This window comes from Ovis aries, chromosome 20, assembly GCF_016772045.2.
Source record: "Ovis aries strain OAR_USU_Benz2616 breed Rambouillet chromosome 20, ARS-UI_Ramb_v3.0, whole genome shotgun sequence".
In the NCBI taxonomy this organism is placed as follows: domain Eukaryota; kingdom Metazoa; phylum Chordata; class Mammalia; order Artiodactyla; family Bovidae; genus Ovis; species Ovis aries.
In genome coordinates, this window is record NC_056073.1 from 43,001,798 (window position 1) to 43,029,569 (window position 27,772).

Consider the following 27,772-nt stretch of genomic DNA (forward strand, 5'->3'; position numbering starts at 1 on the left):
GTTCAATAAAGAAAGAATGATTTCTGAGGGCCATAGGTCTTACAGACCTTACACAGAAGATATGACCCCTGAACTTCCAGAGCACATTTAGGAAAATAGGATTGGCTATAGCAGTGGGAACCCTCAGGCAGTGAATTGTATCAAAAGAGTATAAGTTATTTTTAGGCCTTTGTGAGATCATCTTTACAACCCCACATTACTATGCACAGTGAAGTCTGACAATAGATACATTAGAGAGATAAGCATAGAGGGAGATGTAGAGATTAGAAAGAGACAGAGATGGAGACAAGGATAGGGCCAGAGCTATATAGAAGAAAACGATCAAAATCGATTCAGGCTTAGTGGTGACTTTGAACTGCCTTTGTCCTGTTCCCAAATGCGAAGGTTGAAAAACCAGTTTTAGTCAGAGGAAATTTGGTAACGGCTTCATTCCTTTCAGGTCTTGAATATACTGATAAATTCTACAGCCAGGTCTATGTGCTTAAATATTAATACTAAATGTTTTCCTTAGGCATGGGGTATTTGATGTATATATTTGCATAAGAATATTATTATTCATGATATGGTCTCTGGGCTAATTTCAGAGTTAAATTTCTTTAGTCTCTGCATCACCTGAAGTCACTGAGTATCAAGTTTCCAAGTCAGCATTCACTGCTGCTCCTAGTGAACAGAGGACAGTAGAAACTCACCTGCTCTGTGATGCTCGTAAAAGAGGCGTGATGGTGGGTGGGGGCTTGCTTCTGAAACAAAGAGAATCTTATTGGTATTCACTGAGTTATAATTTCTCACAGGCATTAATAATATATGGGGCAAATGTCATATTCAGCCTCACAACACTCATTGCTGCATGATAAATACCAAAGAAATGTTATACAGGAGATGATGCAGTGAAAGAGCTAACAGGATTGGCTTGGAAATCCAGGTTTTGCTGCTTCCAAGTAGCAAGCTCACCTCTTTAGTCCTCAGGTTCCAGCTCTGTAGAACCTGGAATAAAAATAAGAATCAAAGGAGATAATCTATGTAGACAACACAGTACCTAACACACAAGAAGTATTTAGGTTAGGTATTATTTTTAAATGTGTTTAACAGCTTAAAAATGCAAGGAGTTGTGGGAGTAAGATACTCCACCCTGACTGCGTCTGTTGCACGTATCAGTTGAAATATTACCTCTGTCGTTCTGATTGCAAGTAAGCTCCTGATCCTATGAGATCCCATGGTATTTTGTCTAGATTTCCAACTTGTATTATCGTTAATTCTGTATATGTGATGATTGTTTTTTTTTAATCAATCATCAATACATAAATTTATTTAAAAGAATATGTTAACTGGGTGTTCATTGGAAGGACTGATGCTAAAGCTGAAACTCCAATACTTTGGCCACCTCATGCGAAGAGTTGACTCATTGGAAAAGACTCTGATGCTGGGAGGGATTGGGGCAGGAGGAGAAGGGGATGACAGAGGATGAGATGGCTGGATGGCATCGCCGACTCGATGGACATGAGTTTGGGTGAACTCTGGGAGTTAGTGATGGACAGGGAGGCCTGGCGTGCTGCGATTCATGGAGTCGCAAAGAGTCGGACACGACTGAGTGACTGAACTGTACTGAAGTGACATTACCAACAGTTTTAGAGTGGTTAGCTCTAGAACCAGGAATGAAACACTGTTAGCCATTCTGTGTATCTGTGTATTTTCTTTTCACATTTCTTAAATCACAAATAAAAATATACAAGATACTACAGTGAAAATACAATTAGAGTTTCTCTCAAATAAATTAAAAAAGTGCACAGTCTGGGGAAAACTGAAGCCCAGTCTACTGGCTTACAAAGGGGGCGTATTATAAAACTGGCGTTCAAGTTTAGCAGTTGGCCAGTGTCTCCACCCACCCCACTTCACTGCCTTTTTGGATTGTGTTCTTCCCCAGAGCCCTAAGCTTCTCACCCACCCTATTAGTTATTAGGATTAATGTCTAAAATGGTTTAGATTAGTGTCGAAAATAGTACGTACCCCCGCCCCCCACCTCCAGAGTATTACTTATAATTATTTTCGCTCACAGAGAGCTGATGGCTCTTAGTGAGCTCTTTAATGTGTGTTCTTTTTCTGGACAGTCATGCAAAGTAGGGAGCCTTGAAGACCCATGTCAAGACAGCATTTATTATTCTTTTTACCCCTCTACATTCCTTAGAGAAGTTGGCAGCAGGAATTACAAACTAGGATAGAACTTTTTCTACTCTTTTTCATAAGCTCATCTTCGCTTTCCTCAGCCAAATGAAGCGTGGATGCCAGGCACAGATCAGACCTTTGTACTCTGCAGTACCTTTGTCCACTAGGTATTGCAGAGCCCAACAAACGTTTCTGTTCTTCTAGGAATGGGTCACAGTTGTCTGATCCAAGCATTCCGTCGCTCTGTGTTTATTCACAACTGTTTATCAGCAGTTAATTATTAATCGTTCACTACATGCCAGGCATTGCATGAGTTGCTGGGGGTACAATAGTAGACTTGACCAACTCCTCAAGGAGATTACAAGTTAGCTGAACTTAAATTTTCCCAACTTTTTTCGTATTAAAGTGTGTACTGAAATGATCATGTTCGTAATTGAGCAGGCCTGTCCAGAGGCAGTATCAGGGGCCCAGCATGGTATGCCAGTTGGGAAGCTTTATGTAAGATGCTCAACTTAAATAAAAAATTATTGGGGTATAGTTTATTTACAATGTTGTGTTAATTTCTGCTGTACAGCAAAGTGAACCAGTTATACATATACATATATCCACCTTTTAAAAAAGATTATTTTCCCGTACAGGTCATTACGGAGTACTGAATAGAGTTCCCTGTATTATACAGTAGATTCCTATTAGTTAACTATTTTATATATAGTAGTATGTCTATTACCCCACTTCAGTACTCTTGCCTGGAAAATCCCATGGACGGAGGAGCCTGGTGGGCTGCTGTCTATGGGGTCGCACAGAGTCGGACACGACTGAAGCGACTTAGCAGCAGCAGCAGCAGCAGCAGCAGCAGCATGTATATTGGGCTTCCCTGGTGGCTCAGCAGTAAAGAATTTGGCTGCAATGCAGGAGACACAGAAGACATGAGCCTGATCCCTGGGTCAGGATGATTGCTTGGGGAGCAAATGGCAACCCACTCCTGTATTCTTCCCAGGAAATTCCCATGGACAGAGGAGCCTGGTGGGCTACAGTCCAAAGTGTCACAAGGAGTCGGACACAACTGACGACTGAGCGCCCAGTTTCAATCCCAATCTTGCAGTTTGTCTCCCCCACTGTATCCACGTAAGCACGTTTGTTTTCTATGTCTGTAAGTCTGTTTCTGTTTTGTAAATAAGTTCATTTGTAACCTTTTATGTTCCACATATGTGTAATATCATATGATATTTGTCTTTCTGTGTCTGATTTACTTCACTCACTGTGACAATCTGTAGTTCCATCCATGTTGCTGCAAATGGCATTATTCTGTTCTTTTTTAGGGTTGAGTAATCTTTCCTTGTATACATGTACAACATCTTTATCCATTCCGCTGTTGATGGACATGTAGGTTGCTTCCATGTCCTGGCTCTTGTAAACAGTGCCGCAATGAATGTTGGGGTGCATCTATCTTTTTCAATTATGATTTTCTCCAGGTCAACTTTTAATGTCTTTAATTTCTCCATAGTTTCTTGACTTAGATAAATAGTACAATACAGTGTCTCATTGGAGGTAGGGGGAAGGGAGTAGTAGATACTTTAAACTTGGTGCAGTGTTGAAAGCTGAATCTGCAGGTTGGTACTTGCTGTCAGAACTTTGAATTAGCAAAGAAAAGGATTAGAGGGCTAACTGGTGGAGGAAACATAAGTGGCAGGGATAGGGGGGCCCTTGTTGTAAACAATCTCTAAAATGGTTTCAAGACTCACTGGTTTTAAACCAATTCTTTGGTTTTTAAATATTCTCCTACCAAAGTTTAATGATAATTAACTTGGTTGAGTTACACCTGTTACAGTCATATATTTCACAAATCCCTTCTGGAGAAGAAAATATCAAAACTATATTGTATTTCCCTAGTTTGGAAGTTGTGGGGCCCAAGATAATGGAGAAGTCCATGTTCTTTAGTTGTTTGGGCCTTGAAAGTGACATTTTTTTTTTTTCAGGTTACTGTAACCTCCTTTGGCAGAGTAAACATATGCACTTTTAAAAGAGCCCTGATTTAAAAAGCTGGTAGCGGTGAACAGCAAGAATCCAGTCACATTTTTTAACATAGCTCCAGAGGAACTATGGTTTAAACTCGCAAGTCTTCTCATTCCTATGGCAACCACCAGCAGTGTTCAGCCGATGCTACGCGCTGTGTCCATTAAGCCATGCGTTGTGCACCTCCCCCACCTTCTGCTGCCTCCTCCCCCTACGAATTCATCCTCAACTTCACTAAACTGTCTACCTTGAAAAAGGCTCTTTTCCAGACTCAGAGCTGCTTTCCAACATGCAAGCAATCAAGCCCATGAATCTAAAGGGGGAAGACTCCTCCCAGAGGAAACCTTTACAAACCCAGAGGGGAAATGTACCCCAAAATAGAGACACCGTCTGCTTGCCTGATTTGACAGGTTTGAGAGCTCCTTGTTTGAAAGCCAGACGTGAATCTGTGAAGAGATTCCCTTGAGTTACAACCCTTTTTTGGGAGCAGCTTCCATGAAGATAACATATGTGGTGAGATGGAGCCAAAATGCACCCACTGGGCAGCAGCGCAGCTCTGGGAACGTCTCTAACACGTTCTCAGGAAGCTGGAGCGGTTAGTCACAGGGATGGAGGAAGAGCCCCTCTGTGGCGCCTGTCTCATGGAGCAGGGGGCTGCCTGTCACCGTTACTGCCTGCTCTTCAAGGAGGACTCCAGGGGTTCTGCTCTCCTGAAGGGCTTCTTCTTCTAAAGAGTGAGAACCCAAAGCCGGGGATTCAAAGATGCAAAGGTCAAGTAAAGGCAGGCTGGATCTTGGCTGAGTGTTTTTAAAATTTCAGAGAAAAAAAAAAAACATTTTTAGGTGGAAATGGCCTGGGATGTTTTGCATACAATCTTGCTTAGTGTCTAAGATATGGACCAAATATGGACGAGTCATTCACTTCTATTCCTTGAGGAAGGTTCAGAGGAACATTCTGGATCAGAACAAAGCATGAGGCCCCAATTGGCTTCTCTCTAAAGGCCATCGTTGTCCCTCTGCCCCCCATGTTTCCTCAGTTAGGATGCTTGCTTAGTGGGGAGTTGGGTTAAGGCTCTGTGGGACACTCAGATGTTGATACCGGATCGGCTGCTCTGTGATGTCAGATGTGGTGCTTATCAGCTCCAGGCTATTCTTCCGCTCACTTGAAGATAGAGATGCTAAACTATTTAGTCTCTAAGTCTCAAGTATCATATTGCTTAAAAAGTATAGTATTTCCAGAGCTAAAGACAATAGAACTGGGATCTGATTAAAGCTTTCTGACTTTTTTGTTTGGTAAAGTGGAACCAAAATATTTAGAAGTGGGGACATAACGGTGAGTCTTGCTCCTCAAAATATATCTTTACATGAGCAGCATCAGCAGTACGTGGGCCTCCAGGAAGTGTAGAATCTTGGTCTCCACTCTAGAGCAACTGTTTTGGAATCTCCGTTTTAACCAGATCTTCATCTGGGGCTGTTGAAAACCACTGCCATAGAGTACTGAAGAGGCTGTTTCTAGTGATAAATATGTTGACAGCAAGGTGAACTGTTTCCAGTTCCATGATCCACCCTCTTCTCACCCCTTGTTTCTTATTCCCACTTAACAGATGAGAAAACCAAGGTGCAAAGAGATTACATCGCTTGCCTTTTTTGTTACTGTTGCTTGGTCACTCAGTCGTGTCCGACTCTTTGCAACCCCATGGACTGCAGCAGCAAGGCTTCCCTGTCCTTCACCATCTCCTAGAGTTTGCTCAAACTCACGTCCATCAAGTCAGTGATGCCATCCTGCTATCTCATGCTCTGTGGTCCCCTTCTCCTGCCTTCAATCTTTCCTAGCATCAGGGTCTTTTCCAATTTGCCTACAGTCACACACTAAATAAACTATTAAGTGATGAAATCAAGACAAATTTAAGGTAGACTTGCATGTATAGCCAGTCAACTAAGAGGGGGATGGAGTGTCCACTAGACCTTCTTCAATGGTCTACCTTAAATTTCCCTTGTTTATTAACAGACTCTCCTGGTATAGAAACCCTTTGTCAGATCTTACTCATCTTCCAACTTGACAATTGCATTTTTCAGTTTAAAAATCATCACAAATGATTTTTATGACAGCAACACCCAGAAATCAGAGGTAAGATTATTACTTAATTTTACAGAAGGGGTCAGACTAAACTGACTTGTTTGAGCTAATAAGTCACAGAGCCTATGGACATTTGGGTGCCATGCCCAGCGTTACATTATTGACTTCAGATTGTGCTTGATTTAGAATATTTACTGTCTTCCTTACTTGCTTATCTGTGTTTGTGCTAACTTCAAAGATCAGAACAATAGATAGGTCTTCTTGGTGATGTTCTTTTAAAATTAAATATCAATTTGATATACATAAGATAGGGCTTCCCTGGTTGGCTCAGAACAGGTAAAGAATCTGCCTGCAATGCAGGAGAACTGGGTTTGATCCCTGGGTCAGGAAGATTCCCTGGAAAGGGGAATGGATACTGACTCCAGTATTCTTGCCTGGAGAATCCCATGGACAGAGGAGCCTGGCAGGCTACAGTCCATGTGTCACAAAGAGTTGGACGTGACTGAGCGACTAACACACACACACAGACATTGTAAAACATGAAATTCATGGAATAAATGCTGGCTTTCCTTTCAAAAATTCCAGCACTCTTAAATGGGATGTTGCCACTTCATGCGAAGAGTTGACTCATTGGAAAAGACTCTGATGCTGGGAGGGATTGGGGGCAGGAGGAGAAGGGGACGACAGAGGATGAGATGGCTGGATGGCATCACTGACTCGATGGATGTGAGTCTGCGTGAACTCCGGGAGTTGGTGATGGACAGGGAGGCCTGGTGTGCTGCGATTCATGGGGTCGCAAAGAGTCGGACACGACTGAGCGACTGAACTGAACTGAATGTGAAGTAATCTATTGAGTATTCATTCATTAAATATTGGACCATTATTAGGTTGAACAATATGAAATTGATGATATTGAACCTCTTTAGGTCTGTGAAAGCATCAAGCATTGGTGAGTTACCTTAAGAAATGATTAAAAATAAGATCATTGCATTCAACGAATTCATAGCCTATTGAAGTGAACTGACTCAAAAATGTGATTAATATGATTGTTCTATGGTACAGACAGGTACATGGTACCTTGGGGGCAAACAGAATGGAGGGATTAACTTTGCTTCAGGAGGAATTTGACTGACTGCTATTCATCAGTAGGGGTACATGTTTTGACCGAATAATCTACACATTCTTTTCTGGGCTCTCAAATTCATTTTGAAGGTGACACCTGATGCAAAGAGCTGACTCATTGGAAAAGACCTTGATGCTGGGAAACATTGAGGGCAAGAGGAGAAGGGGGCAACAGGGGATGAGATGGCTGGATGGTTATCACCGACTCAATGAATATGAGTTTGAGTAAACTCGGAGATAGTGAAGGACAGGGAAGCCTGGCGTGTTGCTGTCCATAGGGTCACAAAAAGTCAGACACGACTTACCGACTGAACAACAGAATTCATTTTGAAGATGATATCATCAACAACCTTATGCAGAATGACAGAGGAGAATTACCTAGGAATGTTTTCATCATTTTCTCATGAAAAATTTTATTCTTCTGTCCTTTTAAAAACATTCATTTGGAAGTCCTTTAGTTTTCAGCAAGAAGTCTGTCATCTAATGGTTCACGTAGAACCAAGCAATGATGTTGTGCTGTGGCAATCAGCTCTGTAGAGTCACACCCAGATCTAAGGTGCAGAGGCCTCTTCTAATTACCTGGGATTATTATAACAAATCCCGAATTGTGTTTCTTGGGAGATGACTATAACCTTTCTTTATGCCCCTATTTTAGCCATGCACATGGGTTTACATCTGTTGGTGCCAGCAGGTCTCTTAATCCTTGCAAAGAACTTCCCTCTTTAAAAAATTACATGAAGAAAAATAAGCTGAAGAGAATACATTCTAAACATTGAAAAGTTTTAAACACCTACTCACCTTTTAAAAAAAAGAAAGCAATTACACAGCAAACCTGCTGATGTCACTTTTCATGAATGTTGACGCATTTAGGTTGTCAATTCTATTTCTGTTCACTTAACCATAGCCTCCGATTTCCACTTATAGAATTTAGCTTGGAAATTGGGCTTTGTTCAAACTGTGATGGCTGAAAAGCCATGGAAAGCATGATACACTAAAAATATTCTTGAAACCACCTCACCTTTTTTGGACAGATCTTGAGCTGCTTTTATGATGATAAACATGGTACTTTTATCTGTGGCTAATTGCGGAATGAAGGGTACAGAGACAAGCAACTACATTACTTAATAGTAAAAAAAAAAACCTACCATTTGTGCATTAGAATTCATCCTAATGCACAAATATTTATTTTTTATATTTGCTAAATTGACATCTCTTAACTCTTTTGCTCTCTAGGGCAGCTAAGCAATCAGTTCAAGTTTAAACAAATGTTTATTGAATGAAGCAAACAAAATCTGAATTCTTTGAGTCAGAGAAGGCAACATTAATGACGATTTAATGTTACCCTTTCATTTCACAATTTCTATAGTTGATTCAAGGATTTGTGTTTAACTAACAAACTAGAGAGTTCTTTTCTTAGTGCAGAGGTGGGTAGGGGACTCTAGGTCCATTAAAAAAAAGCTTCCTAAAACAATAACGGCAATTCAAAATTTAAAGGGATTTAGCAGAGACATGGAAGAGGAAATCTGACTGACTAACCTTGACCTTTCTCTCTCAGAGTCACTCAGCTATGTCTGACTCTTTACAACCAGAGGGATTGTAGCCCAGCCAGGCTCCTCTGTTTATTGAGTTCTCCAGCGAGAATACTGGAATGGGTTGCCACTCTCTTCCCCAGGGGAATCTTCCTGACCCAGGAATCGAACCCAGGTCTCCTACAATGCAGGCAGATTCTTTACCATCTGAGCCACAAGGGAAGCTCACCTTGGGCTTTAGAGAATGTTTAAGAGCAGGTGATATTTAACCTAAGTTAACAACTGAGCAGGAGTTAAGTGGGGAGATAAAGAGAAAAGGGTTGTAAGGCAGAGGAGGAAGCTTGAGAAGGGCCTGGGAACAAAGACGAGCCTAGCGAATTTTAGGAAGAATAAGAGGGAGAGAGACTCCACCAGAGGACAGGTTCAGGTCCCAGTAGAGAAGGATGAAGAGAGGTAAGCAGAAGCTACACCCTCAAGGATGGTCTTCATTCTCCAGCCCAGAATCAGGGAATCCTGCTAAGGGGCAGTTGACAAAGTCCAGGCAAACCCTGATGAGGACTTGACTTAGGACAGTGGGATTCAGTTGGAATCACTTTGAAATTCAAATCTGAAATTCAAGAGTAGGCATTTAAAGCGGAAAGAAGAAACTTGGTTCTAAAGGGAGAGGTCACAGCTATAGAGACGGATTCTCACTCAGCATCTTTGGAAGATGAAGCAGTGAGAATGAGGGGTTCACTTAGGAGATGAAGTGTTCCACAGCCCAGGTCTCAAATCCCCCAGCACTGGTTGGAAATGTAGAATCAGGCCCCACCCCAGACCGACGGCATCAGAATCTGCATTTCCCTTTGAGTCACATATGAGATCCATGTACGTGAAGTTTAAAATCCTGTTTCGTAAGTTAGCTGACCAAGATCCTGCCATTGCACAGATCGTGGGTCATTTTTAGAAGATAATTGGGCAGATCTGGACAAACCTAACCCCAGTATTCCCTAAATTGCAAACAGTAGTTTAAACCCTGGCTGCACATTAAAGGAAACCTCATAACTTAAAACTATACTGAAGCTCAGCCTTCTCCCCTAGAAATTCTGATTTGTTCTGGGGTGAGGCCCAGGTATTAGAAGTTTAAAACTCCCCAGGTGGTTCTAATGTATAACTAGGGAAAAGCGTACGTGCTAAGAAGACTTAAAGGCAAGCAAAAATCTAAATTCAATCAATAGGATTTTTTAAAATAATGAGATACAATGCTAGGAATGTATTATTAATAGAAGCCTTAGTTGCTCCGCAGCAGGTGGTATGAAGGTAATTTCTGGAAGGTATGACTGATGACATAAAAGATGGCATACTCTTTAAGAAATCTTTGAGTTCTTATCAAGCTCTTGCAAGAGTTGACTTAGAAAACTTACACACTTTTTTAAAGTTACTGGAGACAGAATAAAAACTTGCGAATGTTACAGTAGTTTGGGAGACAGGGAGGGAGGAAGAAATCAGGAGGAGGGGTATTTTTCTCTTGCTGGTAAAGGGCTGCATGCCTCAATTTGCTAAACCTTGAAATGATGGCATTTTGTAAGACTGAAAGACTTTGTGTAGGTGTAAGTAGAATGTCAAGGATGAGTCAAAGATTAATACCTAAATTATAGAGTATGATGCGAATTTTATGCCTCTGCCTTGGAAATCAAGTTGGGGGAGAAGGAAGTATTGACTGATTTTGAAAGTACTACTTCTCTTGGGTTATAATTTAATCAGATGGATCATACTCAATTCTGAGAATGGAGAAAGACTCAAGCCATGTATTTTTAAATAGTTCTGTAAGTTCTGTCAAGCATATAGCTTATCCACTGGCAGGCTAGTTCCAACTGTGCAAAAAGATTGCAAAAGTTTGGGAGTTCTTTATCTCAGAATGCATTGCTCACTAATCAGGATAAGATTCTTCCAAATACCCAACTGCTTTGATTATAGTGGTAATCTCAAAAGTGACCTATCAGTATAATGATTCTTTATGAAACACGTCATAGAATGTCTGCAATTTTTTGTTAAGAACTGCTTGTTAAATCCTTCAAATTACCCTGGGTACCTTTGGATGGTATGAAAGAATTTCAAGAACACTCTGTCTGTCCTTAAGGAGCTTAAACATTCAATAAAAACTATCAAGAGTTGTGCATCTAGGGAAAATAGTTTATTTTCAAGGTACAATAAAATTGCACTTAAAAGCTGAGAGAATCTGTAAAGTCATAAAGTACAATGTTCTAAAAATTGAGTGACAGCAATAACACTGGGAATGCAAAATAGCTCCAGATGGTGCAATATTTTAAAGAAATCATTATATCAGCTTAAGGACACAGAATACTGGCTTGAGAAGTTATATTATCCTATAGTTCTCTTTAACTTAGAACATAGGCATAATTATCTGCTCACTCCAATTCTTGTAATAGGGTAGATACAAGCATTGCTGTATTTCTCACCTGAACAGTTTAATTTTGCAAAGATCTAAAGGGAGCCAATTCTGTAATATAAACCCTGCACCCTCTCTGTTTCCTGGTATTTTGTGAGGGTGAATGCTGCTGCTAAGTCACTTCAGTCGTGTCCAACTCTGTGCAACCCCATAGACTGCCGCCCACCAGGCTCCCTCATCCCTGGGATTCTTCAGGCAAGAACACTGGAGTGGGTTGCCATTTCCTTCTCCAATGCATGAAAGGAAAAGTGAAAGTGAAATCATTCAGTCATATCCGATTCTTAGGGACCCCATGGACTGCAGCCCACCAGGCTTCTCCATCCATGGGGTTTTCCAGGCAAGAGTGCTGGAGTGGGGTGCCGTTGCCTTCTCCATTGTGAGGGTGAATAGGAGTGAATTTATTTACTTTAGAAGTGAACAGGCTATTGCAAACGGAAGAGAGTTAAATGTATGATAGACATACATTCTGTCATATGATATGTATGATAGACTAAAATTGCATGATTACTCTGTGCTCCACTTTCAAATAAATCCATTTCATTTCATTCTCAGAAAAATCCTTTTGGGTGATTTACAGGTGAGACTTGGCAGGTTGAAAAAACATGAAGCTCAGAGAGATAAAGTTACTTGCCTAAAGCCACACAAGGGAGAGTTTTAAAACCAGTTTTTTAACCTGAATTCCATAAAGGAGATAACATTTGTTCCCTGGGTTGTAGAACATTGCTACATGATTGAAATGCAAAAAAGTGAATCAACTTTCAAAGGAACCCAAGTGTGGTTCAGGGTTCTCAGCTTAGCAACTCTCCTAGGGTCTTCCATCACAAGTTTTAAGAGTCATGATTATAGTCCCTGATTCAGATTTTGGCTTGGCCATTTATTAGTTCTGTGACTCTGGGCAAGTCAAATAATATTTCTTATTTAACCTCTTTTTACTTTCTTATGAAAAGAATGAATGATATTAATAGCTTCAATTTCAAATGTATGTTGTGAGAATTAAGTAGGCAATACACAGGAAATGCTTAGAACAGTACCAGGCATGTGGCAAATAATAAATATTAGCTGCTTTTATCTTCATGATTCTCAAAGTTTGATCTCCAAACTAGCTCTCCTAAGCTATACACTCATATGTCTTCCTGGTGCTGCTAGTGAGGGCGTTTTCCTGGATAGTCACAGACCTCTCAAACTCATCATGTCCAAAATAGAACTCACCTTTGACATAATACAAAGAAGTTGTCACAATGAGTGGTGAATAAGCACTGAATAAATTTTAGTGGTTATCATTATGTATTCCCAAGCTATTCTCTCTCCTGTATTCTTTTTGTAAAGGGCACATCATCATCCAGGGAATCTCATCCAGAAAGTTGAGAGGAATCCTAAATTCCTGAATTCTCTCTTTTATACTTTCCATTCCCAACGCCACATCTTTTTTGCTTCAGTTATTTGAACAGGTTTCTAATGGTCTCCAGGAACTAAAGCATCTCTCCCTCAACATAAATTCTTAAAATTCAAACAGCAGGCCATTCACTCGCTTGAAATCCATCACTAATACGTATCCAATCAGCAGGGTGTGTCTGTCACTCCTTTCTCCCCATGGTTAACAAAGCCACCTTCTGCTCCAGCCTCACTTCTCAAATGTACCAGATGTTGTAGCCACATGGTCTTCTGAAATTTTCTGTAGATTCTCATTCCTGAGGGCCATTGCAAATGTTTTTCAAACTTAGAATAGGCTATCCTCATCATGGTGAAGAAATATTTTCATCCAAAAGGTTGAGAAACAATGATTATTTGAATACATTTTTAAAAATTCAAGAATGTGAAATCAAATGCAATATAATGACTTTTGGAGGAGCTAAAGATTTGCCAAGAGTGGGTGTACATAATTCACATAGGAGATGCTTTGCAAAGAGAGTAGAAATTGTTATTACTAACAGCTTTCTAAGTAGAAACTAGTATAATCCTTTGGATGACAAGAAAACAATAATCAGACAAAATCTCTTTGTCAAAGAATTATGAACCCTGAAAGAAACCCAAACCTTAAGCATTAAACTGATGCCACTACCATGGAAAGGACAAAACATTCATGCATAACTGAAATATGTCAGTCTCTCCTTGTCGCCTAGGTGTCTTGCAAAACCTGCTGTTAGATTTTACACGGGTTTCACTGGCATTGATTCAAACTACATGAATGTCTATGACCACCCTCCTAGAAAATTACCCCTAGTCTCTAGAGAGGGACCACTTGGATTTGATCTTGAAAGAGACTATTAGGCAAAATGACAATTGATAAAAAAAAGAAAAATTGGTTTTAAAAAATCCAGAAAAGGGTGATTATACCACAAATTTTGAGGAAGAGAAGAGGCAAAGTTCTAAGCATCCCAGTAAGTGGTTGAGTAAAATATTTCCCATGCACAAATTCAGTAACAGGTCATCTGTGCTGGGTCAATCTGTCTTTTCATACACAGCTTGTGAGTGTAAACCTAGGTCATTCAAAATGTGCTTCCTTTCAGAGTCTTCTGTCTTAAACAGGCCCCTATTAAGAAGCCATCTGAAAGCTTCAAAACAAAGATTTGGGCCTGGCTTGGGCACGGTGATCTTTGGCGAGTCACTTGCTAGCATGGCACACATGACCTCTAGATCATTTCCTTTCAGGGTTTTCCCATGTCAGTGCGTCTCCACAAACATCACCCTTGTAGTCAGAGCAATATCTCTGCTTTCTAGAGCCATACTGTTTTTTTCCTGCCAACCTGCCTGCCTTTGTACATGCTTTTCTTCTGCCCAGAGTCCTCTTCTCTCCTCAAATAAATCTCTTTCATCCTTCCACACTCTTACGATTCTTAAAGATGGAGTTAACCTCCTGCTGTGTCTCCATCTCAGATCCTCCGCATAATAGGCCATGTTTCCATAGTACATAGACTCTACTATAATGATGAAGAAGAAGATGATGGTGATGTTAGCAAGTATTGCGTCCTAAACTGTGGTCTTTTTGCAATGAGGGCTGTTTCATTCTTTTCTTTATTCTCAATTTCTAATTCAAGATCTCAGCCATAAAACTGTCTATAGAATGAATGAGCAAAGAAAGCATCATGGTATTTGCTGCATATTTGCCTTTTAGATGGCCTATATTAAGAACTGCCTTTAAGATATATGGTAGGCTTTCAAGTATTATTCACTTACAATGGTCTTCAATCCAGATACATGTCTGATAGCATGGTTATAGCATGTCTGATGCATTATCTTGTCTGTCTTGTGTGCAATTTATGCTTGGTCCCAGTGTTTGGCTAAAGCTTCTGTCATCATGGTGCAAGTTTTCCTGTGCTTTGCACCTTTCTTTTCCATCTCTCCATCAGCACTGAACACAATGGTATAGAGATGTCTTCTCCTCCACAGCCAGGCTTTGCACAACCTCTGGGGAACCAAGGTTCAGCTGTGTGGGGTCACTTGTTAAACTTTTAGGGTAATTTCCTCAGAGGATTGGAAATAAAAGGGACTCATGGACTGCCACCCAAGACAGGATCCCAGATTCCTCTGACCTAATATAACTTATATAATCAGATAAACTAGAAAAATATTGATGATAAGTTTGTTATTAGAACTATATGGAAAAAATCTTATAGCAAGAAGAATACATACAAAAAGGAAAATAGCTTTGCTGCAGTAATGCAGTAGTTATTTACAAATGACTGTGAAACAGCTTATTTATTTCTTAAGCTGATTAACCTTTAACAGAAAGTAAGAAAGATGTTCACAGTTGTAGCATCACACTATAAACTAGAGCTTCCACGAGGGGAGATGTAGCCTTCTTCCCTCTGGGCCTTACGAAGCACTCTCCCCTTCTTACCTCCCCATCTGAAGCCTAAACAATCTTTGTAGCTATTTAAGCAAGCAAACACAAAAAAAGGAGTAAAAAGTTTCCCTGGAGGGCAAGGTAATGAGAGATGCAATCATTCTGATCTTTTTTTCAGACATTTTAAGTCTTCCTTGGTGGGTCAGATGGTAAAGAATTTGCCTGCAATGTAGGAGATCTGGGTTTGATCCTTGGGTTGGGAAGATCCCCTAGAGAAGGAAATGACAATCCATTACAGTATTCTTGCCTGGAGAATCCCATGGACAGAGGAGTCCAGCAGGCTACAGTCCATGGGATCGCAAGAGTTGGACGTGACTTAGCAACTAAACCACTGCTGCTTCTAAGTTGCTTCAGTCGTGTCCAAATCTGTGCGACCCCATAGACGGGCAGCCCACCAGGCTCCCTCGTCCCTGGGATTCTCCAGGCAAGAACACTGGAGTGGGTTGCCATTTCCTTCGCCAATGCGTGAAAGTGAAGTTGCTCTGTTGTGTCCCACTCTTTGCGACCCCATGGACTGCAGCCTACCAGGCTCTTCCACCCATGGGATTTTCCAGGCCAGAGCATTATAAAGATAAAAGATACCTCTGGAGGCCAAATTTATGTTTATTTTTAAGTTTTTATAGTGCATCTTGCTATGTTCAAATCTTTGCTCTAACAAGCTGAAGAGAAGTAATGGTGAAAATTTTGAGCCATAAGAAGGAAGAAAAACACACTTTTCAGTGCAAATGTATCACATCTATCCTGGCTACTGGTCTCCTTGGGGCATTTTAGTAGAATGTCACATAAGTAATGCTGTTCTATACTTACAGTGATGGGTTTATAACTTGAACGTTTCACTATCTGTTGTAAAATTTCATCTTTCTGCAAATAGGTTTTAGACTTGAGCAATGACTAAGGCAAATGGATACATGAACAATTCGCAGGTAGATCACACTTTATGGCTTAGTTTAAAAATCACCAAAAGGCTCTTTCTATGAAAACTGTCTTAAGTGGCAATCAGAAGCACAAACTGGACTGGCATCCTCGCTTGGGTGCTGATTGATGGTAAGTTACTGTCTTACTACCTTCTGAACCACTCTGTCTTCAGTTACAGGGAGAATGAGGTTCTCTGGCGTTATTTGTTCTCTCCTCCCCACCCGCCCCCCCGCACAACCTCTGTCCCGTGTACCCAAGAGTGGGCTTGTGCCTTGGGCTTACATAGACTCAAATCTTCCTTTGTACACACACAGATTCATTAAAACCCTCTGCTGAGTAGTGGTCCCTCTTCTCCAGGCATGCTTGCTCTTTCCTTCAATTTTTAAAAGTGGAAGAGAGTAATATAAACATTATTTCCTAGCTAATAAGATTATTAAAAACCAATCCTTTCTTTCTTCCACTCAACCAACACAGAAAAATGGATTTCAGGACCCATCTTTTCCCCATTCCCTCCTCTTGGAGTGGGTGAAGTGCCCCTCTTCTAATCTAGGCTTTTCCCTTTGCCTAGTCTCAGTCCTATCTGCTTTCATCTCCTCAGTGACTTCCATCTGTCAATCATCCCTCTCCTCTGCTCTAGCTTCTCTTCTGATACTTTCAAATTTATAGAAATGTGGTAGGAACAGTATGCAATTGTTTACATTTTGCCCCATCTGCTCCCCTCTCTCTTTTCATAAGGAATCTCAATTCATCAGGAATCATTTCAGATACACTGGAGCAGTACCATACTTCTTTTCTCCTAAATACTGCAGGGTATATTTTCTCAGACATTCTCTGACTTAACCACAGTTTGACGATCAAAATCATGAAGTCTAACACGGAGAACAACACCATTACTTAATCCATGACCCGTATTCACATTCCATCAGTTTCCCTAATAATATCCTTTATAGCTATATTCTTTTCCTGGTCTAGGATCCAGTCTCAGATGACTTTCACATTTAATTGTCATACCTCTTTAGTCTCCTTAACCTGGAAGAGTTCCTCACCCGTTTTTTTCTTTCTTGAGCTTCACAGTTTCGTAAAATAAGCATCAGTTCTTAGAATGTCCTTAAATTTGAATTTGTCAGTTATTTCCATATTATTTGAAATCAGTTTATCAGGAGGCCCATGATGTTGGTTGTCCCAATATTGGTAGTATTAACTTGGCTATAGTGCAATCTGCCATATTTCTCCACTGTAAAGGTATTACATGTCCCTTTGTAATGTATCAGTTATCTGTGGGGAGACAATTTGAGACCAGTATTTGACTCATGAATTTTAGCATCCTGTTATTTCTATTCCATAGAAAATTGCCTATTATCTCACTCTGTTTTCTATCCATGTGGACTTATGGATTTTACTTTAAAAAAATGGTTTACTATTTCTATCATGATTTATTTTAATGCTCAAATTTTCAACACTTGGTCACTGGTAGTCTCTTTCTTTTATCTTTAACCCTTTCAGCTTACCATTTTCCACCAGCATTTAAAGCTACTTAACTCTTGTCACGTATGGATGTGAGAGTTGGACCGTGAAGAAGGCTGAGTGCCGAAGAATTGATGCGTTTGAACTGTGGTGTTGGAGAAGACTCTTGAGAGTCCCTTGGACTGCAAGGAGATCCAACCAGTCCATTCTGAAGATCATCAGCCCTGGGATTTCTTTGGAAGGAATGATGCTAAAGCTGAAACTCCAGTACTTTGGCCACCTCATGCGAAGAGTTGACTCATTGGAAAAGACCCTGATGCTGGGAGGGATTGGGGGCAGGAGGAGAAGGGGACGACAGGGATGAGATGGCTGGATGGCATCACTGACTCGATGGACGTGAGTCTGCGTGAACTCCGGGAGTTGGTGATGGACAGGGAGGCCTGGCGTGCTGCGATTCACGGGGTCACAAAGAGCTGGACATGACTGAGCGGCTGGACTGAACTCTTCCTAGACATGCCTCTCTCTCTTTGGCCATGTCCGTGCTTGCTTTCCCCATTTCCATCTTTCTCATCCATTCTTCACCCTACTACAATCTATCGTTCCACTGAAACTATCTCATTAAGGCAAAAATGACTAAGTTGAGAAAATTTAGAAATACTCATTGTCAATAACACCTCCCCGCCTCTCTCTCTCTCCACCCCTTTCTGCTTTTCTGGCCATGCCGTGCAGCATGTGGGATCTTAGTTCCTTCACCAAGGATCAAACCTGTACCCCTTGCAGCAGAAGCTCTGAGTCTTAACCACTGGACTTGGCGACTCAACAACAGTAACAAATACAAACAGTAATTTAGACAGTGTTATGGATTATTGTGGACTTCCTGGTGGTTCAGATGGTAAAGAATCTGTCTGCAATGCAGGAGACCCACCAGGTTTGATCCCTGGGTCGGTAAGATCCCTGGGGAATGAAATGGCAACCCACTCCAGTATTCTTGCCTGGAAAAATCCATGGACAGAGGAGCCTGGTGGGCTACAGTCCATGGGGTTGCAAAGAGTTGGACACTACTGAGCAAATAACATTCTTACTATACCTTTTTAGGGAGAAGGCAACGGCACCCCACTCCAGTACTCTTGCCTGAAAAATCCCATGGACGGAGGAGCCTGGTAGGCTGCAGTCCATGGGGTCGCTAAGAGTCTGGCACGACTGAGCGACTTCACTTTCACTTTTCAGTTTCATGCATTGGAGAAGGAGATGGCAACCCACTCCAGTGTTCTTGCCTGGAGAATCCCAGGGATGGGGGAGCCTGGTGGGCTGCCGTCTATGGCGTCGCACAGAGTTGGACATGACTGAAGCAACTTAGCAGCAGCAGCACCTTGTTAGTGTTCTGAGCTCCTTTTTCTACCAGTCCCTTAAATGTTGGAGTTTCTCATAGCCCTTTGCTCTTCTAACTTTATGGATTCTCTAGGTCCCTGTAGAAGTTTGTATACAATTTTAGTGTACGTGCTGCTGAGGCAAGCACAGGAGCTTGTATACAGTCTCACATCCTTCATTACCACCTGCTGCTGCTGCTAAGTCGCTTCAGTCATGTCCAACTCTGTGAGACCCCATAGATGGCAGCCCACCAGGCTCCCCCATCCCTGGGATTCTCCAGGCAAGAACACTGGAGTGGGTTGCCATTGCCTTCTCCAATGCATGAAACTGAAAAGTGAAAGGGAAGCCGCTCAGTCGTGTCCAACTCCTATCGACCCCATGGACTGCAGCCTACCAGGCTCCTCCGTCCATGGGATTTTCCAGGCAAGAGTACTGGAGTGGGGTGCCATTGCCTTCTCCTCATTACCACCTAGATTCTGCTTACTCCAAATTCTGTATTTCCAACAATGACCTGCTTCTTGAGCCTCAGATGTATGTATATCCACTTGTCAACTGGATAGACCCATGGGGCATCTTCCAGGCCCTTCACATTCAAAATATTCAGAATGTAGCTGAATCTGGCCTCTTTACATTGACACCAAATTAAATCTCAGAGACAGAATTTTGTGTAAAGTAGAAAAGAACAGCTTTATTGCTTTGTCAGGCAGAGGGGGCCACAGCTGGCTGGTGGTGGTTTGGTTGTTAAGTTGTATCTGACTTTTGTTACTTTTGTTAGCCTGCTGGGCTCCTCAGTCCATGGAATTCTCCAGGCAAGAATACTGGAGTGGGTTTCCATTTCCTCCTCCAGAGGATCTTCCTGACCCAGGAATAAAGCCCAGATCTCCTGCATTGCAGGCAGATTCTTCTATGCCCTCAAAACTGTGTCCCAACCTGGAAGGAGTTGTGAGGAGCTCTATAGTAATGTTTCAGAGAGGACATGATCAGCTTGTGGACATTATTCTGACTGGCTGGTGGTGAGGTAAGTGGAAGTCAGGATCACCAACCATCCTACTGGTCTGGGGTCTACCTTCTTGTGGGCAGCATACAGTTAACTTCTCCCACCTGGAGGGGGTTTCAGTATCTACAAAACAACTGAGAGATTGTTATTGTATTCCTTGGGGCACTGCCCCAAGGCTGCTCTATTCTTTCTTTTGACTGCTCCTATCTATTCTCCACATCCCCTCCCTTTCCTAGTTAGCAGCTGTTTGAACCTTCTGGTTGGAACTCAGGAAAGACCCTGGAGGCTGAATGAAGCCTAGTTCCCATAATCAAGAAATGGGGGACACAGAAAGGTTTTTGTGTCCAGGAGCCCCACAGGGTCCTGCTTGTTATCAAGAATAAAGTTAATGATCCCACTGCATAAACAACTTCCTTCCCCTTGTACCCTGGTCAGTAACAAGTACCATACTCATCAGTTTGCTCAAGCCATAAGTCTGTTATTTCTTCTTTCTCATCTAAAGCAAACTAGTCCTTATCCCCTAAGTATTTCTCAAGTTTTCAATTTCTCTGTGCTCCATTCTCCACCCTAAAACAGACTGTCATCATCTATTTCCTTTTTTGCTCAGTTGCTTCAGTCATGTATGACTTTTTGCGATCCTATGGACTGTAGCCTACCAGCATCCACTGCCCATGGGAATTTCCTGGGAAGAATATAGGAGTGGGTTGCCATGATCTTCCTGACCCAGGGATTGAACCTGCATCTCCTGAATTGCAGGCAGATTCTTTATACACTGAGCCACCTGGGAAGGCCATCTGTTTCCTAGAATACTGCACTATCTTCCCCAAGCCATTCCCTGATCTCTAGAATTGCTCTCTACAGACATGTATTGGGATTGTGATAGGTAAGATAGAAGCATTTCTTCCTGTTTCTCCCTTTCCTTCCTTTTATTCTCTGAGACTGAGGACTAGATCCGGGTTGGAAAGAAGTTTAAAACACAGGTGGAGCTGCAGTTTTATGAAGTTATGTCACCAGAGGAGCACATCTTTAAGTTAAAGTAAGTCAGCTTAACTTAAAAAAAAATGTTTTCAGAAGCTGTGGAGAGAAAAAATTTACAAATCGGCTATATTATATATTGGCCTCATTTGCTTTTAGAACAACAATTAAATCTGTTTTAAGTACATTAACTGTTGACAACAGTGGTAGACTTGAACAGCTGGGTGACATTCAGGTCACTGTTACCAAGCCCAAGCTTGTTCTGCTTGCCACACAACAGACCAATAAATCTCAAGGTGTTGGAACAAGGAATAATGACTTTATAATCATCAGGCTAGCAGGTCGAAAAGATGACAGACTAGCTTCTCAAAAAACCTCTCCGTCAGAATTTGGGCTTTTATATACAAGTTGGGGGGGCGGGGTCCACTGTGGCACCAACCAATGGCTGAGCAGGACCGTTAACGGTCACTGGTGGACTGTTGCTCACTAACGGTTGCTTGCTTGGGGGAGGGGCCCCCTGTGGTACCAACCAATGGCGGAGTGGCAGCTCCTGCCTGCATTGCCCCTATTACACCCTGAGTAGAAAGGTGTGACAAGGCTTCCCAGGTGTGTGCAGTGGCAAAGAGTCTGCTGGCCAATGCCAGAGGCAGACAAGACTTGGGTTCGATCCCTGGGTTGGGAAGATCCCCTGGAGGAGGAAATGGCAACCCACTCCAGTATGCTTGTCTGGAGAAGCTCATGGACAGAGGAGCCTGGTGGGCTACAGTCCATGGGGTCGTGAAGAGTAGGAAGTGACTGCACACACACGTACACTCTCTCTCACTCTCTCTCTCTGAAAGGTGTGACACCAGAGAGCTGTGGAATCTGAAGAGGTACTGGGTGCTCTAGCAACTTTATCCTCTAGCTCTTCTTTTCTGCCAGTTTACTGCCGTATTTTAAGTTTTTTTTTTTTTTTTAAGGCAAAGTTACAATTAGCTAACTATTCTCCATCATTAATTCATTAACCATGTTCATGAGATTTGACTGTCATAAATCTGGGACTTTCTTCTCAGAGTTGTCCTCTGTATTTCTTTTGTCTACTTTAAAAAAAGTGCACAGCATGAGATTTAGGTTTTATTTGGGGCAAAAGTGAAGACCATATCCTGGGAGACAGCATTTCAGAATAGCTCTGAGAACATGCTCCAAGGAGGTAGTGGGGGGAGGTTAATAATATCTGGTTTTGGTGAAGGGGGAATACATGCAATCAAGCACATATTTTTGCAGAAGAATTCTGCTAGTCATGAGGAGCAGATGTCACCATGAAGGAATTTAGTGCTTTTCTAGAGATAAGGAGATGTAAGAATTGGACTCATAAAATCAGCTCCTGATAATGTCTAACTATATGAAGACCTCTCCAAGTTTTTCCAAAGCCCTCATTTCTGCTCTCCACCAACCCTGAACTCTCTTAAGGGGATGTTGAAGGTCAGCAACTGCAGCAGCTCATGGGTTAATCCTTGTAGAGGGAGATGGCAGGTGCCCTCGTGAAAGTGACAGTCTCTCAGTCATGTCCGATCCTTTGTGACCCCATGGTCTGTCCATGGAATTCTCCAGGCCAGAATATTGGAGCTGGTTGCCATTCCCTTCTCCAGGGGATTTTCCTGACTCGGGGATCGAACTGGGGTCTCCTGCATTGCAGGCAGATACTTTACCATCTGAGCTACCAAAGAAACCTGGCAAACACCCTTGGCAAGTACCAAGTTGCAGTTGACACGTTGCCACTCTTGCCCTTCTTCCAGGAATACCACCTTCTTTGCATTTCTGCCTCTTCCTCCCCTTGGTTTCAATTTCTCCTCTTCTGTCCTCTTACCTCAGCTCTCTTTCCCCTCACATTCTTCACTATGCATTGGATTGGCCACAAAATTCGTTTGGGTTTTTCTGTCAGCTCTTATGGAAAAACTCAAATGATCTTTTTGGGCAACCCAATATTTCTTGATTTTTTCCAATTTATCTCCAGACAGAGTACTAGGTTTTCTCACACTTAAAAAATGTTCAGGGCTTCCCTGGTGGCTCAGTGCTGAAGAGTCTGCCTGCCAATGCAAGAGACACAGGTTCGATCACTCATCTGGAAAGATCCCACATGCCACAGCGCAGCTATGCCCAAACACCACAACTATTGAGCCTACGCTCTAGAGCCTGGAAGCCACAACCACTGAAGTCTGGAAGCCTGGACCCTGTGCTCCACAACAAGAGAAACCGCCACAATGAGAAGATTGCACATCACCACTAGAGAGTAGCCCCTGCTCGCTGCAACTAGAGAAAGAAGTCCGCGCATCAGTGAAGACCCCACACAGCCAAAAATAAATTTTTAGAAATTATAAAAAATGTTCACCATTCACAGCCCTTTTTTTTCTTATTGACTATCATATCGCTTCCTAATCCCCGCTCCTATTCTTTCCCCTGCCTCATATTCCACTCAGGTCTTTCTCACTAAAATCCCCATAGAAGCGGAATTCACGGCTTGACTGCTTTATGGTCCGCTTTAACTCTTCCGCACTTCCACTCCATTTGGGGGTGTTTTCCTTGGGTTGCTGCTATGACTGTTTCTGTTTCCTGACGGGACGCTCAACAGGCGGGCCCATCACCTCCCAGCACTCGGCTGTCCTCTTACGCTTGTGTGCAGGAAGGAAAGAAGGCCGTCAAGACAGGGCTGCGCTTCCACGTTTTACAGCTGAAGGGAAAGTCACAGGCCTCTTAAACCTTGGTGGAGGACGATGGTCTACTTGCCTTGTTCATCCTTCCTCTGCACACTGTGTTTCCAGCCTCTTTTAAACCACCCCGTGGACCCAGTGCCTCAATTCACCGTTGAGCAGAGACCTCCCCCTCTTTCCTACACTGGACACTGGGGGGCCAAGGTCCTGTCATTGCTGGCACTGTGGGTTGGCATGGCCTCCTGGCACTTAGTCATCTGATCTGGGCTTTCCACAGTTGGAAGACAGCAGGGATTGGGGTGGAAGGTGGGGAGGTGTGTGTGTGTGGAGAGGGGGGAATGATGATTTAATTGCTGCCTGGAACACCCTCACTGGTAGTGGGATTGCTCTGAGTCTCTACATAGCTTGATCTTCTTGTGCCAGGAGACCCTACTGGGCACCATGCTGCTCTTTGCTGTACCAGCAAAGAAAACCAGAGGGGTTGATATTTCTTTTCCTTCTTAACCCACAGGACCTGAGCCAAGAAAGTGGGGGAAAAAAACAAATTTCGAAACTTTTTTTTTCCTCCCTGGGGACATTCATTTCACATATAAATTTTTCTGCATTTCTTAACCAAGTGGCAAGTGATGTCCATTAAGAGTTGCCCCTTGCTCAGTTTGAGATCTCATGCAATTCCTGACAAAGGAGAATAAGTGAACAAACCAGATGGAGAAATAGAAGAATGCTGTCCTGAAGCCAGGGGGTACGCTGAGCATCAGAAGTTTGGGACTTCCCTGGTGGTGCAGGGGTTAAGCTTCCATGCTTCCAATGCAGGGGGCATGAGCTTGATCCCTGATCAGGGAACTAAGATCCCTACATGCCGTACGTGGCCAGGAAAAATAAATAAATCCAAATAAAAGAAAATAAATTTCAACATAGGAGCAAAGCACTGAGAAGCTGTCTGTGCTTTGTAATTTTGTCACGACTCCCAGAAAGACAGCAAGAGGGGTCCTGGCTGGACTGTCCCACGCAGTCCTTAAGAGTTCACCCTACACTGTTCTGGCATCCGATAAGAGAGAACAATTTTTTAAATCACCAAATTCCTCAAATAGCGTCTTCGCCTTTGTTTCTGGATTTTAAAATCGTAGGCTTCAAAGTCAATAGATTAATAGTCCCAACTAATGTGCTGCAAGTCTGCAATTTAAAAATTATCGGTCTCCTGTGACTGGTGTTCACCAGCCTATCACTTAGTATCCTTCCCTGCCTTTTTCACTGGAGATCCAAATGTTTATTTTGGATGCTGCTCAGAAAAAGAGGGACAGAAGTGGAGAAAATGACTCTTACTGTCAAACATCAGTTGGTGTGAAAGCATCTGTAAATCTCTCTCAAAACAGAAAGTGAAGAAAAAGTACAGGAGTGTGAGGCACTTAAGTGTAATATTGATAGAAAAAGGGATGTTCGCTTCTGTTAATTTCTTGTCAAACACACTTCTCTCTCCTCCTTTTTACTCTAGTTTCTTAATTCATGTTTATACGGTATATCTGGAACCATAATCTGAGTTCTTTGCAAGTTCCAAAATATGTGTTGTCCTTATACAGGAAAGACAGCTTGGGTGGGTCTGTAATTCTTGGGTCATGCTCTTAGGTCGGCAGAGAGTATGCAAAGCCATTAAACACAGCAGGATATGCAGAGACCAGGATATAAACCTAAAAGCCTTTTTATATGGCCTGGGTTTTCTGTAACTGCCTCTTTGCCTGGGTTGCATGGAAGACTGTCTATGGGAGATGTCTTAGTAGAGAACCAAAGGCCACTGGCCCAGTGATCTGCTTTATAGCAATGCTGACTGCAGAAATCAGAGTGGACACATGGCTGGCTGCTGTATTTTAATCAACCTTGTGAGGCACTTGCTTAATCGTCCACATCGGTCGGCCAGCTTGATCCATCTTAAGAACACCTGCTACTGGCTGGGTCTCATTATCTGAGGGAAGGTGAAGGTCAGGGATCACGGGATGGCTCTGATGGGGCTGCAGATGGCTGGCAGACAGGACATTGCCAACTCTGCAAAGCTGGTTTTACATCAGCTCCCAAGACTTCTGGTCCTGTTCGATCACCCATGTGCTCTCCACCTCCACCAGTCCAACTCCTTGGAAGAACTGACTTTACGCTTGCAGGCACTGCTCAGTTTTCTGAAGCTTTGCTTCTAGCTTTCTTCCCCACACACTGACGGTCATATTCAGTGACTGTTTTCCAGTCTTCTGATTGGCTATATCATACACTCCCTCATTTTAAACCTTATACATTTCTGAACGTTTTACCTGGGGGTCCTGTATGTTTTTGTTGTTCAGTCTCTAAGTCATGTCTGACTCACTCTTTCGTGGCCCCATGGACTGTAGCCCGCCAGATTCCTCTGTTCGTGGAATTTTCCAGGCAAGAACACTGGAGTGGATTGCCATTTCCTTCTCCAGGCATGCCCTACATTGCAGGTGGATTCTTTACCATTGAGCCACTGGGGAAGCCCCAGCGGTCCTCTATACAGCCTTTGTTTGCCTCCCCACCCATTACAATTGGTGTACCCTTGTTCTAGTTTCGGCCCAGTGTTTTCTCATCATATCTTTAACATAATGCCCCAATTCCTATGAGCACAACCAACTTTGAGGTGCCGATGGGACCCAGACCTGCCCAGCACAGAATCTTCAGGCACTTAACTCTCGATGCACCTGAGCTCCACCCGGTATTGGCTCCATTATAGTTAAAATCCGCTGGGCCCACACTGACATCATCTTCTTTGGTACCCTGTATTTCCCCTAGGTTGACAGTATCTCCTAGGCAACAAAACGTGGGAGCCTCCTTAACTGCTCCATCCCTCTAAGTCTCCCACAGAAAATAAATCTCTAAACCCAATCAGTTTTTCACTTTCTAACTGTTTCTCACGCTATCACATTTTCTGTCACCTGACCAGCCCTATCCTAGGACAGATACACTTTGGCAGGGAATATCATACCAGTTCCAAGATCACTTTGCCAGTCTTGGGCATTTTTCCCTCGCAAATTCATCTTTTGCAAAGTCAGCGGGATGATCTTTCCAAAATATTAAGCCGACCATGTCATTCTACACCTCGGAGTCTTTTGCTGGGTTTCCAGGACCTGCAGATGAATCCAGAACTCCCTAAGGTGGGACAGGTGTCCCACTTCATCCGGCCCCATGCGCCCTCCAGCATCTGCTTCTGTATTTCATACTGAAATGACACTGGTGGTTTCTGAGCTCACAGACCACGCCTTGCTTTCCCGTGTTTGCTCACGCTATTCATTTGCCTGCAAGGTTTTCTTCCTTATTCTCCTCATCCTTTAAGAGAGGCTTCAAGTCCTACCTCCTTGGGAAGTCTACACAATTTCACCCTTGCTGCTGCTCACATCCACTCTGGTAGGTGACTGGATCTCTTGCATGCGTGCCTGCTAAGTCGCTTCAGTCATGTCTGATTCTGTGCAACCCTGTGGACGGTAGCCTGCCAGGCTCCTCTATCCATGGGATTCTCCAGGCAAGAATGCTGCAGTGGGTAGCTATGCCCTCCTCCAGAGGATCTTCCCAACCCAGAATCAGAGCCTCTTATGTCTCCTGCATTAGAAGGCAAGTTATTTACCACTAGCGCCACCTGGGAAGCCCCATGAGATTTCTGGGGTTCCCATAACTTGTTTTCTCCCCTCTACTTAAACTGACAATAAGGCCTTGGGCCTTTTATGCCTCTCCTCCACTAGGCTTTGAGTTCCCTGAGGTCAGATTCTGTTACTTTCATTTTTGCACGACCAAGCACAGTGCCTAAGGGAGCATGCTCTCCGTTACTGATTGTTGAAAGACCAGCTTACTCAGTATCTCTAGCTTTCAGTTTTCTTGGGTAAATCAAGATGTAGGAAAGAATAGAAGAGAAGAATTTCACTGGAACAGTCTCATTTTGCCTGATCCACAGCAAGCCAAAATGCTGAGACCTAGAGGCTTCCAACAAAGAGCTTGATTCCTAAGGCAGCTAAGCTAGAAGACTTAGCTTATTACTTACCTCATTCTCATTACTTAGGAGAACATTCTCCAATCCACTTCATGGAATGTAAGGGGCTGGAGGTATTTACAGATGAATAATAAAGGAGCAGGGCAGTCTCAGACGTGGACAGCTTGGGGAACGTGCGGAGCATGGGGAAGTGTGAT

The 27,772-nt window shown here is 42.7% G+C and overlaps 2 long non-coding RNA genes across 2 annotated transcripts in view; one reads left to right on the forward strand and one right to left on the reverse strand.

The window, feature by feature from the left end:
* The window catches only part of LOC121817407 (uncharacterized), a 49,467-nt gene extending 30,794 nt beyond the window's left edge, over positions 1 to 18,673 (forward strand). Inside the window, exons 3-4 of the long non-coding RNA XR_006057299.2 lie at positions 3,158 to 3,285; positions 4,137 to 18,673. This is a non-coding gene — a long non-coding RNA (uncharacterized LOC121817407). The remainder of the gene's footprint in view (positions 1 to 3,157; positions 3,286 to 4,136) is intronic.
* LOC105603863 (uncharacterized) lies at positions 689 to 27,772 on the reverse strand. The gene is made up of 3 exons (XR_003586311.3): positions 27,627 to 27,772; positions 952 to 984; positions 689 to 740 (listed from the first exon to the last, which is right to left on the reverse strand). It is a non-coding gene; the product is annotated as an uncharacterized LOC105603863 (long non-coding RNA).